Source organism: Acyrthosiphon pisum, chromosome A1 (genome assembly GCF_005508785.2).
Source record: "Acyrthosiphon pisum isolate AL4f chromosome A1, pea_aphid_22Mar2018_4r6ur, whole genome shotgun sequence".
Taxonomy (NCBI): domain Eukaryota; kingdom Metazoa; phylum Arthropoda; class Insecta; order Hemiptera; family Aphididae; genus Acyrthosiphon; species Acyrthosiphon pisum.
This window is the reverse complement of record NC_042494.1, coordinates 8,742,246-8,759,679: the sequence shown is the minus strand read 5'-3', so window position 1 is coordinate 8,759,679 and position 17,434 is coordinate 8,742,246. Positions and strand designations below refer to the sequence as shown.

The 17,434-nt window shown below is 29.0% G+C and overlaps 1 protein-coding gene across 3 annotated transcripts in view; it reads left to right on the top strand.

Moving 5' to 3' along the window:
• Positions 1–4,803: 4,803 nt before the first annotated feature.
• Positions 4,804–17,434, top strand: part of LOC100166824 (neuropeptide F receptor) — an 89,168-nt gene continuing 76,537 nt past the window's right edge. Inside the window, exons 1-3 of one of the 3 annotated variants that reach the window (XM_029486590.1) lie at positions 4,804–5,371; positions 12,960–13,024; positions 13,099–13,208. The gene's annotated coding sequence lies outside the window, so the exon portion shown is untranslated. The remainder of the gene's footprint in view (positions 5,372–12,959; positions 13,025–13,098; positions 13,209–17,434) is intronic. The other 2 variants (XM_003240445.4, XM_001943673.5) reach the window with 2 other exon arrangements.

Here is a 17,434-nt window from a genome sequence, read left to right as displayed (position 1 = left end):
GGTGTTTTGGAGGGTATACGGGGTTGTATATGGCGTAAACCCAATTACCATTTAGTAAATTAGCGTATACTCTGTAAAAATAGTGCAAATACTCACTTATATGCCCGTAATACCTTAACATAAAAAAAAAATACACGGGATGTGATTTAAAAATTAAGCAATGTGTATTTATTTGTTTATTATCATATAATATGATATATGAGCATATGACATTTATAAATGATCTATGTGTTAGAAGTTAGGACCACGTAACAAATAATAATTATAAAGATTGATCGTTCGTGAGCAGCTGAATAATAAGAATGGCTACCTTGTTTAATTAAATATAGTTATGGGACATTGGGACAGACTATAGAGTTAATGGTTAATGTGAAATGTTTTTATCAGGTATTATAAAAATAATTTTGTTTTATATTAGTTTTTTTTTGTTCGACATTGGTGTAGGAAACATAGCTTTTCTTGTATCTGAAATACGTCAGGTGTTATTAGAGTTTTTAGAGGAAATTATAATACCATTTGTATAAACAGGCGGTGGAGAACACAAGTATCCATTTCCTGTTTTTCAATTTGTCCATGGTAATAAGTAGTCAGATCTTATTTTTTATAGTGAACGTTAGATATAATTAGCATTGAGATTTTTATATTTATTTATAAGAGAGTATTCTATAATTCTGCCAAGTAGTTCGGTCTTCAGTCATAATAATAGATGTAAATTTAAAATTGTTAAATGATAAACTTTGAAACAGTTTTGTTAAAATCTTACAATTAATAAAATTATAAAAACTAGGTTAGTTCTAAGTTTGTATCTCATAATTAACTTCGACATGCTAATTAATGAAAACTTTTTAACAATTTATTCAGAGATGTTTATGTACACTTTTGAAGTTAACATAATATTTATTCATTACTATTACAGCTGTACTAAAACTTTATTTTTTTCTTTATCTACAAAATATTATAAAAGCTATCCATTTACCGTAGAAAAAAACTTCTTAAGGTTCAATCTAAATGAACAATTCACGTTATATTATAATTTTCTAAGTTTAATACATTTGGATAATAATATTAATCTCTTGACCTTATGTTTCGTTATAAGGTAAGGGCTAAAGCCTTAATTATAAATACTGAAATGGTAATAAATTTAACAAATTTAAACTAATACTTAAAAATACAAATAAATTCTCAATTGATTTGAATAGGTACATTGGTTTGCAGGAGTTTAAAATGTACAATGATAAAATATACAGAAGTGCGTTCACAACCCCAAATCAATACCTAATATAATTATGTGGAATTATATGAAGACTGTTAGACGAGTTCTCTAGGTAAAAAGTAAATTATTATACTATGAACCAATGTTGTATCTTTTTATTTTATAATGATTATATCATTCTACAATAATAATTATTATCTATTACATTAAAAATACAATTGTAGTCTAAAATTTCGAAGGTGTTTTATTCTTTTCGGTATATAAATAAAAAAATAACGATCAAAATGTTTTTGCTGAACAATGAATAGTCTGAATAAATATTCAAAATTAGAATTGAAATAAATATAGAAACGCACTGTAGGAATACATTATTCGTATATATACAATAAAAACAGAAATACTATATTGAAATAGTTTTCCTGTTACATTAAATATTATTCAATTAAAGTTTCAAATTTTCCCAACACACCAACAATATAATATTAAAATAAAATAAAATATATTGGCTGTCAAGATGTGAAACCACGTAGGTATTCGCAAATAAGAATATTTTAAAGAATAAAAAAATAAGCTATTCTAAAATAAAGTAACAATCAATAGTAAGAAGAAATATTAATTAACATTATGCACAATTACCATTTTCATTTTTCACAGCAAATAAATATTTAAATTAATATTCGTAATCTATTTCTTAATATATTTCGTATTTTATTCTTAAATTTGTATATTTTGGTTTCAAGTAAAAATAAACATTTTGTTTATAATTTATTCAATAACGATTAATGGTAACGTAACAAATATATGATTATAAACATGTTTCTTTTCAATTAAAACTGAAAGAAAATATACATTTTTTTAATATTTAATACTCAACATTTAGCACGATATTAATGGCGAATAATACAATTTAAGAAAATATATTGTCATGTTAATTATACTATATTATTATAGCTCATGAAAATAACAAGTATCTAGGACAATTTATTATCAAAATTTTCTTAATCAAAGAAAAAAAAACAACGACTCTTGTTGACTTTATTTAAGACGAGTATGTTGCAAAGCTCATTATTAGTTTTCACTATACTATGGAAAACTATACTGTTACGATTCCAGTACGACTATCTATACTATTACCTATTTATAGTATAACCAACAATAGCATTACGGAAATCGATCTCATTTTGGTACATGGAACTTTTGGTATGAGTTTTGGATTACACCTACTACCCTAAAATATACTGTTGTCGGGAAAAATCAAAACGTATTTCCATTAACTTGTTAAGAAACGAAAAGACAATAACAATTAGTTCGTTTAATAGCCTTGCGATCGTTAAGATTTTAACAGTGGTCGAATGCATGTATTCATTTATTATCTTAACGAACGATTTCAGTTTTTTCATTGGTCGATGTGATATATTTTAAGGGTGAGAGTGAAAGTAAAATGTCAAACACAACCATGATTTGTGAAATTCATAGCATAAGAGCGACAACACACAATAATAATTATTAATTAAGAGTACTATATTATAAGGTAGATACTATAATATTATAATAGTTAATAAGCAACGTCTTGACAACTCACTCAGGCGCCTGGAGGCGTATGACTTAGTTAAAGTGACTTTGGCTAAGGAAGAAAAGAAAGGGACTACCTATATCATTGAGGAACAACCCCAAACATGTTAATGTATACAAAATGTGTATGTATATAATATATATTATATTACTCATGTGTATTATGTCCGGATGAATGGATTTCAGCCAACTGCTCAACTGCAGGGCGTATTTTATCGTTATAAATTGTGTTTATAATGTTTACATTTATAATATTATTTATACACTCATTAGAACCTATTGTATTCTTAAAAACTAATGTCCGTCTGAATAAAAATACCTTCGGGCTGTAGAGAAAAACATAGGTATTTAAGTTTAATATCTGATAATAAGCGATAAGATCATACGCGTAATACTAAATAATTTAAGTCGTTTGGATGCCTTTGTACGTTATACTATGCCCTTTTCCGTTCTCTTCTAGAGTTTGGATCTGTGGTCTGGCAACCATATTTAGTCGAAAACCAGCTACGACTTGAACGCGTCCAAAATAAATTTCCTAACTTTATTGCCTTCAAAATGAAAATTTATCATGAAAATCATGATTATTCCAACATAAGGCAAGTTTTGAACATCCCAACTCTTACCTCTCGTTTGGCTAAAGCAGACTTAGACTTTCTAAACTCAATTCTAAATGGTTCTTTGGACATTCCTGATCTCCTTGCAGCCATCCCATTTAGAGTTCCTTCTCATTCTTCCAGAAACCAATCACAATTATGTCACAACCCACAAGACCTCTTATGGGCACAACCACACTCGACATCGCATGCTCAGAGCTGCAAACAACCAATAATCCTTAAGCCACTAAGTATACTTCTACCTTTATAATCTTTTGCGTTGCTTAGTGGGCGACCAAGGGTCTTCTATATACCAGGCTTTGTGCCTTTACTAGTAGTGGAGGTTTAGGTATGATTTTGTGTTTAAAGTGATTGAGAGGGTGGGTTTTCTGAAACCCAATTTATTTATTTTTGGATTTTTCAAGGTTCGAGAGGGTGTGGCCTGTTCTTCACGCCCGAGCTGTCGTATATGCATAAATCTTGAAAGAGAGTTTTTGTGAAAGAATGAGGTGGCTTGGGAGTGGATTTGTTTTAGATTGGCGGTGGAGAGAGTGACTCTGTTTGTTACGTAGTTTGGAGTGCCCAGTATCGTTCTCAAGCCAATTGTCTGTACGGCTTCGATCTTCTTCCATTGTCACTTGGTGATGAATGGAGCCCAGGCAGCGCCTGCATACGTAAGTATTGGATTTATGTACATTTTGAGTATGTTTATCCTTTGTTGGGATAGGGTTGGGATAGGGCTTCGTTTGTTTAAGATCGGGAATAGTATGCCGTGAGTTTTTGTTGCCTTTTGGGTTATATTTTGAATGTGCTGGGAAAAGTTTAAAGTGCGGCCAATGGTGACTCCTAGATATTTGACATGAGTGGACCAGTGTTATAATTATACTAGTTTATAATTTTATTATACTATTTATCTATATTATAACATGTATACTCTGAATTATTTATACTTTTATCTAAATTATTTCTGTATCCTACCTTACTGTATTCATACCATATTCGTTATACTATGTAAAATTGCCGTTTCGGCGTTTAATAAACAATAATAATAAGACGTGATAATAATTTATAACCATTTATTGCGTATACCTACTGCGCAAAACAAAATCGTATGAATCGTCTTAAAAACTATAAAGCCGGTGCCAATTGATTGGGTGTAACATAAGAACGTATCGCTCCGGAGCGATATCAACGACGACAACCATTAATCTGGCTCCGATGATATCACACCGCGGTATGACATTATATCATTATTATTCGGCGAGCTCATGATATTATTATTATATACTGTTGACTGCGATCACTTGCGGCACACGAGTCTCGGACGTTAGCGCCACCGCCGCGGCAACAAGTGTGTGCGTGTGTGTGCTCGCGCTGTATAGGACGCTAACCGGCGACGGTAAACGACGGCGGCGACGGCGACGACGACGAGTGGTGTCTCAGTGGCGGTGGCAGCAAACGTCGACGGACGGCGTGTGGGCGCGTGTGTGTTGTTGTACGGTAGCAGCTGCAGTGCTCGGCGGGCGGCGGCGGCCATCGAAACGCGGTGTTTCCGATACCGGCGGCCGGCCGGAAGTAGACGTTCGCATCGAACGTATATACGCGGATCTGTTTCCGGACAGCACAAAATAATACGACCGTGCACGATAATATGATCATTATATTGTGATATTGTTAAAGTCGACGGGCCGAAAAACTTCTAATCTCCGGTCCCGTTCAATTTCACTTCATTCCGGCGTTGTCCATCGCATAATATAATAAAATACTGTCGTTTTGAAATCTTTCCCTCGTCGCCGGTTCCAGTGACCGATGTGTGTTGGATCACCTGCGCGTGTTCGCCGCGGGACACACCGAGATTGAAATAATAATTTTAAAGAAAAAAAAAAATCGAGATCGAATTTTAAAAACCGATTACTTATATATCAGTATCTGCGCGGTTTCAATACGTCACCGTGGATGTAGGAGCGTGCGTGGAGAATTTACAATCCTAAGGGTAAGCATGTGTGATACTGTAATAATAATATAATAATTTAAAGAATAAACGTTGTCGTTATCGGTTGCCCGTTATATCTATTTTAGTCAGCCACACGTATTTATTTATACTCTTTTCGATGACGATGACGATGACAATGTAGTATATATTACAGCTAGTGTTGTATTATATATCATATTTGGTATTAATTCATTTTCAGTGGTGTATCTGAATCTTGAAGCGAAGGGGATGAGAGGGGGGGGGGTGATTACAGCTCCCCCACGATGCCCCCACATTAATCATCTTCTTGAATATTTTTATCGACAGTAATAATAACGATTTTTATTTTATTTAATACTAAATTGACAATTTTATCATTGTGAATAAAAAAATGCATTAAAAATACATTAATAATACAAAAAAAAAGCGCTAGATGCTACTTTTGATAGCCTAACACTTAAATACATACCCCACTGCATCCAGTAAGTTCCTGGTCGTAGACCCCTCCCCCCTCCGGCCCTCTATAAGAACAAAGTGTGTTCACTATTAATGTAAATTTATTGTTTCAATAACTATGGATATCCCTCGGGAAATTTCTTGTTGCGCTACCGATCATAGTACCTAGTAGTTTCCTCGTCCCGTATGGCCGTATGCATGCGTGATGTGGTTTCTGTCTCCCTTATAATATTGTAACTACGTATATACCTAATATTGTGAAATCTTCTTTCAGTTTAAAAAGCAAAAACCATAATATGGGATAAATGTAGGCATTAGAAAACTATATACATCACAGAACTGTTGTATCACGTTGTTGTATTACTTTACGGAAGGATTATAAAACCGTTTAAGATTTTACATCCGTGGAGAAATTAGTTTTCAACATGATACAAAAACAAATTCAAAACAAAAAAAAAACCACATTTCCTTATATACGCATAATATGAAAAATAAATCCCACTGAGCTTATAACACTAATTCCAGGAAAATGAGACTATTTACTTCTTAGTTGTTTACCTACGTGCCTAATACAGAGTTGTATAATTAAGATACACACAAATCAGGCGTTGTTCCAAGATCACATTCAATATTCGCCCATGTGTAATTTATGTCTGACTGCACTTGTTATATTATTTGTATGCACAAATAAATATTTAATTTGTTTTGAATTGGATGTGAATGAATAAAATTCAATTAATGGGTGGGTGGCCAGTTAATTGTGTACGAGACAATTAATTTGCTATATTCATCTGTTCAAACAGAAAAGAACTTTGGTCGTAGTCAAGAAATATGTCTCTGAAAAACAAGTACAATAAATTACGTCAATTAAGTCCTTGAACATGGGAAACTAAAAATAAACATAGTTGGTAATATAATACATATAGGTATTCCATTCAATAAATTTAACCGGTACTGGATTTTAGCACATTTTAATTATAATTTATAAGCTCTGTATAATTATTATACAAACAGTATTCCTTTTTAATTAATATAAGCTTATATTATCTAAAATAATTAAATGTCCGGTCCGGTTACTCAAATCTAGTATTTAGAACAATTTTCTCTCTTCGCTTGCACACCGACATCAAAGGATAGTTCTCAAAATAATTTTAATTATTATACCTAAATACTAAAACTACGATAATCACATAATATTATGTAAGAAGTAGGTAGTAAGTTTCTACCATATTTATTGGTGGATTACAACAAATTAGCGAATATCGATGACGTTAAATACCGGGAACTTTCCAATATGCTTGAAGAAACTAATCCAATAATCAAATGTTTACTTATCTAAAGTACCAACTAGATTAAATTTTCAATCGATAGATAAGGTCCGATAAAAGTTTTTAAATACTCCTTATAGTTTTTACAAGAAAAACATAATATAAACACTGCTCTTCACTACATTATTGATTGTAAAATCAAACATTCATCATTCGGTACATTCAGAATCTAAACTATACGTAGGTATATCGTATACACCATAATATAATAAACATTACAATTATTAAACTATCTCAAAAATATAATAGTATTAAAAACTTCATAGTTAATTCGTATATAAATAGTAACTTTATAGTAAATGCATAGGTAGACTATTTATATATTTATAATGTCCTGCATATTACTTCAAAAAAAAAAAATTTAAAGTTTTGAAATTGTATGTTTTCACTATGTAAGTATTTTAAGTTTTCATAACAATAGAAATTCAAAATTGAAGACAAAATTAATAATATATGATATATTCTAGTAAAATAAATCTGTTAGACTCATTTGATTTAAATTCATTATAAATAATGTGAAAAGATAAAAGAGAGTACTTAATATTACATTTTATAATATACCTATTTATTTATAATATACTTTCACAGGAAGATATTTATAGGTAATACCTACGCTTTTTCTAAGTAAAGTCAACATTCAAGTTTAATAAAATCGAAGAAAAATATTTATTTTACTATTTTATGACTTAATTTTTGTTTAAGTATATTATCTTCAAGTTTATTCTATGACATAAAAACACAATATTATTAAAGTAGATATCACATGTTTAGTTTAATTAAACTATTAAAATTAGTAATATATGTTATTTTATTATATAGGTATCGGTAACAAAAAAAAAAAATAATAAAAATGTGTTTGCCCATAAAAGTGCATATTTCAAGTTCTCTTTTTCCATACAATAAAAATAGTCTACTAAGTAATTCTATAAAGTCTTTATTTTAATTTTTATCATGGCATGAAAATACTTAAATATTTAATAAATTTCCAGTAAGTATACTTAATAGTTTCTAGTGATCAATAAAATTGAGTACTAAATCACTAAATCCTTATAGGTAATATATCTAATATTATCATTCATCAACCAAAATAAAGTGTCATAATGATAATTTTTAACTAAACGATGTAGTGAGAATAAAATTAAATAACAGTTTAGATTTGCTATGAAGTATACCAAAACCAAATTTAAATTACGAATGAATAAACACACAATCAACATATACATAGTTATTACCAGTATACAATATTATAACAATGGCTAAATACTAAAAATAGTCTCATTTTTGATTAATAGTAAATATACTCTTTTTTAGTTATTAGGTACCGATTACATAAAAATAAATAAATAAAAATTCAAAATATAAACGTCAAAGTGAACTCGAGTTAACGAGTAGATACCTAAATAAATCATTATAATAAGGTAACTTTGAAAAGTTATATTTATGATGGATATAAATAAACGTATTAGGTATAATATTTTAGATTCTGAGAGTTGCAATAAATGTATTATTCTTTCAATGATGTGATTTTTTAATTTGTTTACCAACATGTAAGCACAGTACACTGTAAAATACCACTAAAAACTGCATTTTCAGTAATATGATTGAAAAAGTTCGATTTTTTTTCCAACTTTGCTAATTGTCATATCTATTTAATAATTTTTATGAAACGAAATTTGGAACTGACCCGGATAGACATTGAAAATCAATTTTGAAAATCATTTAAAAAGTTTGATGACCTAGGAATGTGGCTTTAATAATTTTTTGGTATGCGATTTTGAAGCCATGAAAAAGTCGACGATACGTTTTTATCTATAAGGAGAAAGGTGTAAAAAGGTGGGTAAGTGGATGTCACTCTACTGTACAGTAGGTTACAAGTGGGTCACTGTATAATGGGTGTTATTAAATTTGAATTGCATACGAAAAACGATTCTGAGCAGTGACGGTTTGTCAGTGTGGATATTTTATATTATATTGATATTGTTATTATTTATTTATTAATACGGTAATACGCGGTAGCCGGTAAGTTGAATTAATATTATAAAATTACAACAAAATAACTAAAAACGTTATTCTTGGTTATTTACTATGTAATTTTCTCCAAATTTCAACATAAAATAACTATAAAAACTGTGTTTTTATACTTTTGAAAATTTTTGGTTACAAAATAACCTACTTACGTGGAACTTGGTTGTAAGTTTTTCATCCTTAGCTATAAAAGTTGAACATTTTATAATTTTTTAACAACAAAATCGTTTTTAAATTTTAAAATTGATAAATGTTGGCAAAAATCAAATTTTAAATGCTTATAAAAAAATAACTGTGCAGTGTGCATACTTATATGTATTTTTAATATTTTTCAACTAAACTATTTTTCATAAAAATATCTAATGCAGGCACGCTTGTCCCCAAAGTATTAAGATATTATAGTTAGAGTTACTAAAATGTTTGAATAGACTAAATATGTGAACCAATACATAGTACAATAAAATTTAAGTTTCTACGTGTCGTATTGATTTTAATTTATTTATTTCTTAATTGTTAAGAAATATACAATATTGCGTACATTTTATATTTAAGTTTATGTGATTAATTAATTTACAAGGCATGTGTATACTATTGAAAAGAAACCGTTCGTTAACGGAACTCCTAAAGTTAGTTAACATCTCATTTAAAATGAATTTGTTTTTTTAAAACTAATTACTAAAGAGCTCAACAGGTAAATATTTTACATTATGATTATTTAGTATTATAATCCTACCTTGTAAGAATATTATTTATTTCACGAACGACTTTGGTTGATTTGTGAGTAGAAAACAGCTATTATATGTTTGATGGCATATTGTATATTAACTAGGTAAAATTAAGAAAAACTATTCTGAGGGAAGACGGTTAGTCAGCCTATGTTATTACTAACTACTAAGTAGGTATATTTGATGATATTATTGTGAATAAAGTAATTTATATACGTATAACCTATTTACGTGGAACCTTGTTTTACATTTTCAATCCTTAGCTATTTTATGGAACATTTTATAAATTTTTAAGTACAAAATAATTATTGTATTTTAAATTTGATAAACTTCTTAAAAATTCGAAACGTATGCTTATAAATAGCTCAAATGAATTAAAATATTTTGAAAATTGTATGATATATGGAAAACTATAAAAATTCGGTGAACATTTAATATACCCTCAACTATATACCTAACCAAAAAAATGCCAAAGTAGAAAACCAAAGCATTTTTATTTTTTATTGCCCCAAAAGATGATGACAGACACAAATAAAAATCATAATAAAAAAATCCCATATCATTTTAGAATTAATCTATCATCGCTCCGCTCAGAATCTAAAATAAATTGAATATGTGGCATAAAAGTCATTAATTTATTAAAATGTTTAGACTAAGTTGACCAACGCAATGCCGGATAATCGGCATAATAAAATGCAAGTTATAACAACTTATTATGTACCTATTAATCCATTATTTATATACTTTATAGACATATTATTTATAATATTAAAATGTACGAGTTATGACTATGTCTTTAAACATTTTTATCGCACATTTTATTTATATAATATATTATACGTCATATTTAATTAAAACTATTATTTTAACAATATAAATTATTATTTTTATTTTTAATTACACTTAAATTTTCAGTTTAAAAAAATTCAATGTGCTGAATCGTTCGAAAGCCAATTTAATGATATGGAAACGATGCACGTAAATTCGTGGCTTCTTTGTGAATTTTTAGAGTTTTCAATCGTTTAGCCAAATAGGTATAACGTACCTACCTACTCAAACGTTCGATAGCCAAGCTTCATACGAATAACGAGCTGGGGAACAAAATGTATCCTCAGCGGAAAATATAAACCATCCGTTTTATTTCTCGTCTTGTTTTATTCATGCGCATTTACTTATATATTATTACACTGGCTTGATTTTGAAATACTTGTTTGTTCTATTTGTGTATGTGTGTGTGTGTGTGTGTGTGTGTGTGTGTGACGTCATATTTAGGAGCAGTAAAAAGTTTCAATTTCCAATTTGAAGGATGGCTTGTTGTACTTATTCGTGAATCGTTATATGCAAATTCAACAACTACTAAACATATTTTAATCGATTTATACAAATTTCTCTCAGAAATTATTTATTATAATTTTCTCATGAAAGTGTGAATGACTATTTAGATATTAAACAACGTAATTGTTATTATTCACAACGTCATGTTGTATTTTAAACGTTGTACATCTTGGCAAGTTATATAAAGCAATATGACTAAAGCAATATTTCAAAATAATATTATGTTTACTAGGAGTCCCGGTGGCTGATGTTATTAACAAATACATGGTAATTGTTATAGGTTCCAAAGGAGTAGCTTTAATTTTAAGTGACGTTTAATATTTACGTATATGCTCATCAATTTATTAATACTAAAACAGTGTATACTATTTAGTACTTGCTTACGTTCTGAGAGCACCGTAATAAGTAATGATATTAACGTATTCAACATATCAAGTAAAAGTCGATAGTAAATAAATTGAAATATTTTGTATAAAAAAGTATTACAGTCATGCATAAAAAATAAATGATTAGGCATTTAATTAAATGCGGATTTATTTCATTTAAATTCAAACAACATACTTACATACCTACCAAACATTGGTACAAACAAATACAAAAACAAAATGTAGGGACGCCGAATTGGTATATTCATTGAAAATGAAGAAACTTTCTGAGCCTTTATATTATATTCCTATATATACCTTCATAAAACATTTATGTCTAACCTTCTCTGTTAAATAATAACCCCTTTCCGTATATGATTAATTAAAACAAACACGTACGCAACGGTACACAACTGTTGTGTTAAACTCCCAATAGTGTTTTTTTCTAGTAATAATTTGTCAAACGAAATATTTTAACACACCTATTTTGTACGTGACAGAAGTGTTATTTTATAAATTCACTATACAATGTATTGGCTTTACTATATATTATAATAATAATAATAATAATAATAAACACGATAAGTTAGGTGAATATAAAACGTACGAACTATATATTATTATACTTATACCGATACATATGTTTTTCTGTATATTTTAGAGGCACAAAAGTTGATTTTCTATACGACTATACGCACACTATACACTCCCCTCACCTATATGCAGCATACGTCCAATCGAAGTATAGAATATATCCATTTTCAAATACTGATACACACACCAACTTATTCTTTTCTTTAAGTTCTCCTCGTTAGCCAGTAGTCGTACTCCTGTTGCAGTATTGTAAAAATATTTGATAACTCAATAATATTACGATAATTATTAGTATCCTAAGTCTTGTATAACAATTACTTAAAATTCATAAATTCCAATAAACATAATTACTATAATTTAATTGAATAATATAATACTTTTAAATATAATATGTATTATGTAGGTATTAAATCAATAAAACTATACCTTAACAGAATTAATCATCTTTAATCATGGAATTTGGTTGATTTCATTAAGTAGGTCTTTTTTTTTCATAAACAAATCAAATGTATTTTAGTAAAATAATAAATTGTTGTTAATTAATGTATATTTATTAAAAAGTATCAATTTTAAATTATAAATGCGATATTAAAAAATAATTCAATCATAAATTATTTTTTCCCAGCAGTGCGCGCGGACGTGGATGCTTTTTTTTCATATAAATGTTTGTTTTTTTATTATTATGTTTTTTATAAATAAGATACACGTAACACGTTTCACAATATCTATTCAATCAATTAGTACCCACTTCACTATTATACAATATTATTATTCTTTTTAGGAGAAAATCGTTTAGACGTCTACGTTTGTATTTTACGCACTGGGAAACTTGAAAATTGGTAGTGGGTACGTATTTTACAGGTTTATAGTTTTCCATAATATACATTTTACGTAATATGCACTAATTCGTATCGCTGTAGTAAATGTCGCGGACATAATAACTGTTTCTACCGCTGCTGAGGTTTTCATAATATAGAGGTGTTTGTCGAGTTACACGATATGGATACGAAATCTTGAATTGCTGATAATAGTAAGTACGTAGATTTTACATAAACTTGCAATAGTTTCAGGTACATTTTTTGTCTATAATTACCACGAAATATGTTTTGCCCGATGTCCAACCAAATAGTATTACACACTGCATCGTTTCAATATCGATTCGATGGCGTGTAAATAGGACTGCGGGGGTGCTTGATAAAGGATTTAAAATAATATTATTCTCAGTTTTCATGTATATTTATGTAGTTTGATGAGCTGATGTCGAAGATGTCGAGTTACTGACGTAATGATTTAACTTCGCTTTTGGTTGAATAAATTGCACCGGCACGTCATCCAAACTCGAAGCTATTTCTATATTATTTTCTGTATAGCTAGAAATCCGAGACTCATAAAATAAACATCAGTATGTGGTGAGATTTTTAAGTTTTGAGGTGCAGCTGTTTTTATTTGTTTTATTTTCGAGGCTGTGTCAATTATCCAAACGGAAAAACAACTATGCGAGAGAAAAGATTTAACCAGCAGGTCGGAGATTGCGCATCGCGGGATGCTGAGTGCTTTTTACTCGGGAAATAGACAGTATTATACGTACCAGATACCACGGAATGCTTGAACTATATTATTATCTTACACGCGTAATGTATAATATTGTCTTACCGGAGATATTACAAAATAAATGATTTCGTGGACCCGTGCGTTATAATTTCGTTTTGTGCGTGAACTTTGATCGCAGTCGGGAAATAATAACTTCCGACTTGAGCACGGCGACGGCCGTATCGTCTGCTTCTGGGAATCGGAAGCATTTTATTTTCCACTCAACGAATCAGATACTATATTGAGCGCGTACCGGACACTTGAAATTAACAGCTCGTAACTTCCAGCCGCTCTGGAATCCGGACCAGCTTACGTAAGGTACTGCTCAGTAATACAACACTGAATACTGTAATGAATGAGTATTAGACACAGAACGGCTGACGGATTGATGGCGATTGCCACCATAATGCATGATAATCTTGGCCTTTGCGCAGAATAACAGACAATATAAACTATATAAGCGTGATATATAGCACCGGAATGATTGTATGGATCTGCGCTGCGAGAATTCGTAACTGACTTTGGAGGTGTTAGGTGTAATTATGCGTGGACCCGTTGTTATCGACGGCCGATTAGACACGACTTGTCATTTGCGCTTCGCATCTCGTGTCCGCTTTAATGGAAGTCGGTTGTTTCGTTCGTCCATCGGACCGAACTCCGCGTAATTTGATCGAGTTACACAAAGTTTATTATTCAAGTTTCCATTTCGTGCAATGGTATCAGTTTCGCAAATGCTGTGAAACAAACTATTTTTGATCATCCTGCGAGATCCCGAGATTTATTTCATGAAGTAAAATTTAAAATATCCAGAAATGATATGGAAACCAGGGGCTATAGGTACTATTATCATTTCGCTCACCTCAGCATCTGCGTGCGTAGTGTTTTATAAATTCTAGTAAGTCTATATTTTGAAAAGAATAGTGCAAATACCGTGGGAGCTAAAGTCACTCAAAAATATCTGGAAATTTCGTAGACACAAAACTAATAGGTGCTAATAGTAATATTTCATATTCATTGTGTCAACCACACAACAATAGCCATAAGATAAGTAGGACAATATTATTAACAATTGTACATTTATCAATAAAATAAATAATTCTATAAATAATAGTACTACCATTTTACTTCAAGATCTTCATAATTTTTGTATGGTTAAGATAATTATAGATAAGATTTTGAATTGATATGTCATCCCAAAACAATTCAATTTTATAAAGTGTTGCATAAAATATTTTTTTCTCAAAGTAATATTATATTTTATGTTTTGTTTAGAATCTAAAATATTGAGAACGTAACAAAGTAGATAACTAATAGTATTAGTGAAGTCTGATTTGTTTTAAATAGTAGTAGTACCTAATACCTATATTATATTATTTGAAAGCTATTAATATCACATTATGTAGTAAGTTTTTAATAAACTCAATATTTCAAGAATATAATATTTTAAGTAGGTACTTTGAAAAAAATAAAGATAAATAATTTAACGATTTTATTATAAATGCATCAAACATTTTTACTGTTAATAATTTTATAGAACTTAAAAAAACTATCCTAAACAGTATTTTTAAAGGTAAGTAGGTGTACATCAACGTTAAATCCAAATACTCAATGATAAACTTAGTTTGCTCAGCACCTAAAATTCAATAACATTGTCCTGAATACTAATGGTGGGATTCAGGCTATCAATCATGGGTGGTCGTTGAGAAGGGTGCATTTATGATAATATTAAAATACGTGATATTGAATTGTACGAAAAATATCCAGGTACATTTTATTTTCAATTATACCAATCTTTTTCTAAATAAAAAATGTAGATGGTGAGTTGTATCAATATAGTTATTTTTCCGCAATAAAAACATATTATAAAGGTACCTAGTGTTTTTTTTTAAATTCATGTACCTACTGCGTTATAAATAATAGTAAATTAATAAATGAGTGAGTATATTGTTGTAAAATAACTGAAACCCATTGCAATCACATTGAAAGACACCAAGAAACTTATTTCTCTAATTCTCTCATCAAGCTTATTTCACAGAATCTCTGTTATTTTTTATACTTCTTACTTGAAGAGTGTCCCGTAGGCCTCTGACGATACAGAATTTATATTTTTCAAATGAGAACCCCTCCATTTTTACTGCAAATTCTTTAGCGAATGATTTTCTTGAAAATTCTGATGTATCCAAATCAAAAGTTTAACGAGTAATTTCTGAGTTATTAAAATATTTAAACTAAGGATAATTATCCTTAAAAATGGTTTTATGAAAATATAACCTATTGTAAAACTATAGATGTAGTATTTAATATTTATTATACTTGGATAATTTTTACAGATTATTTATATTCATAGATCAATAGTAATTACCGGCTTCTACAAATCGTCTTAGCCCCCAATCTACTTAACTTGTTACCTTAGGGCATAAATATATTATTTTTGTTACACAAAGTTATATAACTCAAAATTTACTTACTCAAATGTTGATTAAGATACATCAAAATTAAAAAAAAAAAAAATACCTACTTAATAGTTAAAAAATAAAAAGGGAGGTTCCTATTTTAAAAACAGAAGTTTGTATTATCACAGGTTCATCAATAAGTGGTACAAAATATTTCAAGAATTTGAAAATGTGTTATTCAAGTTTATTTAAAAATTACAATTTGAAATATTGTATGAAATAATTCAAATATAATTTGAATATATGCATAATTTAAGCATAAAAATAGGGTAGAGGCGTAGAGCATGCTTAAAAAATTACGCTGTATATTATATTTATCAATATTGTTCGACGAACAAGTGATCTGTCCAATTGTAAACACATTACATCACTAGTATCTGATTCAAGTATCTAATAATTAATAAATAACTAGTACTAAATGGATAATAATACAAAGTTAATTATCAATTAATTATGTTATTTTCATAACCTTTTCCGACTATAAATTGTTTGTTGTCTAATTACACTCATACTTAATATTTCACCGGAACTACAAAAAAAAATGTTACAAATTATCTAACCTACTTATTTTAGATTCTGATCGGAGCACCAATTTATTTTACAATGATGTGTGTGTGTTTTTGATGTACAAGTGCACACGATATATAGTAGAAGAAATGCTTTGTGTACTTTTAATGCTTATTAAACACATTTATAAAACCATTTTATATAGATACATCATACATGTTATAAATTTCAAAATATTTTGATTCATTGTGAGCTATTTATAGACATTTTCGAATTCTTTTAGTTTTTTCTCTGTAAATATTGATAAAGAAATTTTTAATAGGTCAAAACAGTTTGAAAATATAAGACAAGATTCCTTAAAAATATTAAAGAAACACAGGCACGATTTTTTTTTTTTAAACATTCAAACTTTAAAGTTTAAAGTTAAAATGTTGACAAAATTGGTTTAAACCATGAACATTTACTAATTATTTTATAAATAAAAATGTAGTGTTCAATTTTTATAGCTATAAGACTTGAAAATGTAATACAATATTTCTTATAAAAAATATATAAACTTGATTTTATTTTTTATAAACATTTGAAGTTCAAATTTTGATGAAATTCAATATTTAAACGAAGACTAACGATTTTATTTATTTTGTTGTAATTAACAAATATTTTCGTGGGGATTAGATATTAGATTATACATATATTACTGCATTTA